The sequence below is a fragment of the Montipora foliosa genome, chromosome 14, assembly GCF_036669935.1.
Source record: "Montipora foliosa isolate CH-2021 chromosome 14, ASM3666993v2, whole genome shotgun sequence".
Classification (NCBI taxonomy): Eukaryota; Metazoa; Cnidaria; class Anthozoa; order Scleractinia; family Acroporidae; genus Montipora; species Montipora foliosa.
The window spans coordinates 24,134,196-24,139,195 of record NC_090882.1 but is presented as its reverse complement, the minus strand read 5'-3'; positions in this window follow the sequence as shown (position 1 = coordinate 24,139,195).

The following is a 5,000-nucleotide window of genomic DNA, read 5'->3' as shown; positions in this document are numbered from 1 at the left end:
CGTTGGTACAAGCAGACCCTTTGCACTGACCACAAGCAGGATTACACGGTAGATCATTTTTGCGACAGGAGCAACGCCCGGTGCTAACCCTAACCTTAGCGGTACAGTAACTCCCAGAGCGGCTGAATACAAGAGACAGTTTAAAGCGGCATCGACGATAAAGTGACCACGTACTGCTCGGGAGATGGCCTTACCACTAAGCATGTGGTCGACTGCACTAGGCGCATATATGATTTCCAATATCTCTCGCAGACCAGATTCTGCCATCAGATGCCCAATAGGGCCTACAAAACTCATCTTGGTATGAAAGGGGCCCAGCCGTGGGATGCAACTGCGGATTGGACTTGTTGGTGGTCCCCTTGAACCATGCAAAAGGCTTTCCACAACAAAGGCTGATCGAAGGTGACGGCAGGTGCTGTGATGTTATGCCTTTTCGCGTGTTCCACGATAAACTTGAGGGTTGAATATATACAGGTGGCATCACTTGCGCTCACGTTGATCATGGGCAGAAATATCACAGATGATTTTCCTTCGTAGTCTCCAGTCAAGACGTGCTGCATTAGCCCACCCCACGCAGGACGACTGAAACCAAACAAGAGGGACGATTTCCAGAGCACATCGAGATTCTCCATGGGATCCACTACCCTAGCAACAGCCACGTCATTGTATTTGATCTCCACCTCTTCTAACCGCCTCTCATCATAGGGATATATCTCGATTTTACCTGCTTCAGAAAGTTCCTTGGACGTAACTTTCTTTCTTGGTATGCATCTTGTCTGGCTAGTAAATGGTGTGACAGCGGCCACGATGCCCATCCCATGGAAAGGGTCTTTCCCATGAAGCGTACAAATATTATGATCGACGTTGTCCGCTGCATATTGAACAAATTGGCCGTTAAACTCCGGTATGTCCGTCCCCTCATAAACCGCCGCGCTTTGATTAAATTGTTGTACTTGATTGTATGAAGCGCAATACCCAAGAGAATTGAGGGTGTCAATCAGAAACCGGGACTCAAAGTAATAATGTAGTTGCACGGCAAGATCCAGTTGTAAAGGCGCTAAAAACATTCTTGGTCGCGCTGCCTGCATAAGTGTCTGTCCTATCGATGCAAGTTTAACGTTATCATCTTCAGCTAAAATACCATGCAAGAATTCTTTGAGGGATACAGGAAGAAATTCAACTTGTTGTTCGGCGTCGGACTCAACTTTAGGGTAAGTTTCACTAGTAGTAGTCTCAACCAGTTTGATTTCACTTTTGATCAGCGCAGCAGCTGTTCGGATTATATTCATCTTTCCTTTTTCGACATCAGGGGCGTCTTTTTCCATCTTGTGAAACTCGTTAAGAATCGCCGCAGCAGTCTTCCTAAATGTTACAACATTGGGTTTTCCATCATTGAATGTGATAACCAATTCCTCTCCAAAATGCTTCGGGAGGCAGGCTTTCATGTAAGTCTGGCTATAAGCTGTGCAGTCGGAATCCCCTGAGTACTCGTTCATCTTAGCTACCAGATCTTGCACTGTGATTTGCTCATCAGAATGTTTCAGCAGATATTCTGTGACCATGTAAAAGGCTTTGTTTTGCTCCTCATTCTGGGGACGACCTCGTATTCCTTTCTTATTTTCAAGCTGGGTCGTAGCATAAGACGCAGGAACCTGTTTATCTGCACGAAAATTGGAATTGCATATCTTATGATAGACTGCTTCAGCGGCAGGGAGATCATGTACGTGTAAAATTCTTGCTTTTACTACCTCTGCCCATGTGTCACGCCTTGCGTTGCACTTATTCAAAACGGTTTCTTGAGTCTCTAGAGTCATCACTCTACATACGTCTACAGATTTAACATCTACTTTATTGCCGCAAAAATAACAATCGCTTTTGTAATCGAATGTCTGGTCTGCACTTCTTTTGCGTTGAATAGTTGCAGATTGAGAACCCGCATTTTCGCGGCTTCTGTTATCCTTGGATATATTGGTGGGGTGGCAGTAATCTCGACGACAATTAGGGTGTACATGCTGTCCAGGAGCAACACTAATTGAATCATTTCTGAGGCCGCTGGCGCGAGTTATACCTTCACTTCCCTTTGTTCCAATTGTGGAAAATTCGTGCGCTGAGCCTGCAACTCCGCAAATCGCGCAAACTAGAGGCGCTCCATCCATAAGAACACATTGAAGGAGTAAAACTCCAAATAACAACCTAAGCAATATAGAAATGAAAAGAAAAAAACGTTAAATTATAGTTAAATTGTTATAACAATTTTATCTTTCTCACTATGCTACGAAGCAAGTTTGATTAGCATATTTCAAAATGTATTTGAGCAGCGTCAGCAAAGATCGTGCCAGCACAATAGGCTTTCAAAAAGAAACTCTTCTACTTCGAAGCAGTAGTTAGATATGAGCATTGGATTTCTATTAAACTAGAAAGAATGAATTCTGCGATATCTAGGGGGAGATTTCTTTCACACGTCTCGAAGGGCTGATCATGCATGAAACAGAATCTAATTTCACGGCAATTCCCCATATGTAGGTGATCAGCACTGATTGTTTAAAGATTCTCTTAAAATTGAATCAGCCTTAAGCTTACCTTGATATAACTTTAGAAGCTACTAGCATCTATCAATTGAATCAAAAGAATTGTTTTCCAATAGAACAGGAGGAATGTACGCTGCAAGGCCTTACGGCAAAATCCAATCCAGACACTGGCGAGACGAACCAACACGCACTCTTGGGTGGCGGTACACAAATAGACAAATTCACGCACTAATTGAATCTTGATAAACTAGGGTTTTTCCCTTCGCTAAATTGTAAATTTTTGAATACTTAAGTGTTACAGTTATTATTTGAATTGACATTGAGTTATATTTGAAAGTAATTCTTAAAGTAAATGAAAACAAAAAGTTTTTTTTTCAAAGAATGCAGTATCAATTTTTTTTATCTATGTATATGTATTTGCAGGATTGTGCAAAATTACACGATCGAGAATGAAATGAAATAAACTAATACACCTGTTGTTTTAATTGGTATCTAGTCTTTCATTTCTGATGATTTGGGGTTGATATTCCCACAAAAAGTAATAAATTCTGGCGACTTAGTCAAAAACTTTACTGTAGCCTCGTTTCCATGTTGGAAATTTTTGGTTGTCAATGGGTCGAAATCAATTGCAATTTTAGGCACTTTCCCGGACTTCGATTCTCTGGGACTTTTAGTATGTTATAGAGGGATAATTTCTCTTTAGTTATCCGTTGAAAAACCTTTTGTTGCAATTAGTTGAGGGTTATCCCATTTTTCGAGCGAATTTGACTGGACTACAAGTCAACAACACGGCAGCAGTTTTGGCATTTTTCGATCAGCAATAAGAATAACTGAGAAACCTATACTGCTAACAAAGAGTAAGATTAATCTTACGGGCTATAAATCTTCTTAGGATTTTCGCTAAAAACAAACAGTCAAAACTCGTACTCGTTCTCGTCCTCGTCCTAGAATCTGAAGGTCCCTATTAACCTTGATAGAACCCTTAGGTGAGCGAACCATTTGCGCAATGGCCTGACTGACACTTCGCGCACCTAGAGCTCACACGACGGGATGGTTAAACTCAACGAAACCGCCTTTCCTGCGAAACGCTGAAGAGTTTTTAGAGTTACCAAGCTGGATGATAATATGCTCTCTTTGAAGGTAATGAATTTGGCCTTCTTGTCTTGAGGCACCAAGAAAGATTGGCGCAGGGAATCGCATACAAAACCCAAGAAACGTACCGACGTAGAAGGAACATGTTAGGATTTCTCAATATTAATGAAATATCCGGCTTCTATAAAGAGATAGCATATGATATATCCCGCCGGTTTCGGCATTCTGCCGGGAAGGCAGAATAAATAAAAGCACTGGCTTTCCAACCAAACGGCAACACACTAAACGTGAAATAATAGCCTCCTCATTCAAATGCCAAATACGTCTCGGAGGAAGAGTGGAGCTTGACGTGTTGGTAACCATTCTTATCGTCAAAGCTAGTTTGGAAGTGGCCAGGGAGTACATATCTTGGTAAATCAGTAAAATGGTCGAGTTTGAAAGGGAGATCTCTAATCCACAGATTTAAAAAACGTTCATCGTGGCAAAGCCGGGGCTTGGACGGTTCGACGGTAAGTGGAAAGACTAGGTGTGGTGGAGGGGCACTGCCGACTTCCCCCCAGATGGAGACAACCCCAGATTCGACCCACTGAACAATTGTATCAGCAATGAAATCCGAGAACTTTGCACATGAAGGAGAGTTCTCAAACAGAATAGGTGGGGGCGAAGGCATGTCAAACGACTGTTGTTTGAACGTCCCTCTGAAATGCCGGAAAAAATGTTCTATCCGGACTCCGTGCTGGATAATCTCTAACAAATCCACGTTGTTGCGATTATCGAAATCTGCCAAGAGATGTTCACAGCGGAGAGAGTGGCAGTGGATAGTACCAGCCCTGAAATATTTTGGGACACGAAATCGCAGGTTGCTAACGAACCCCAGCTCGGGGCGAGAGGACACATATCTGCCGATACCAAGGGGCCAACGAAACGCTTGGTTCCCTGTGTTGAACTACACAGCGGAGTATGTTCAAAAGGTTTTGTGCCAGCAGCGGCCATAATACCCAAGATAGACGAACTGTGATTTTCCCCACAAATGAACAAAAACGACGAATAAACCAAAAGCTTAACGAAAAAATAATAATAATAAAATAAAACATGGCACCCAACTCTTCGTTGACCCCAGCCCTGAACGAGGTCCAGAGTGGTGTGGAACACTGAGAAGGAACCCCAGGGTCAAAGAAGGGATAGGGTCCAAAAACTAATGTGGACAAGCAAAATGTACCGCAAACAGCCATAGAAGTGAACAAGACAACCCGTGATATATGGATAAACAATTTTAGTTTATTCATTATTATTATCATTCCAAGTCAGCTCAGCGTCTTTCCAAATCGTATTAGACGAAATAAGTAGCGGGAACCACGCCCCCAGCTTTGACCAACACGC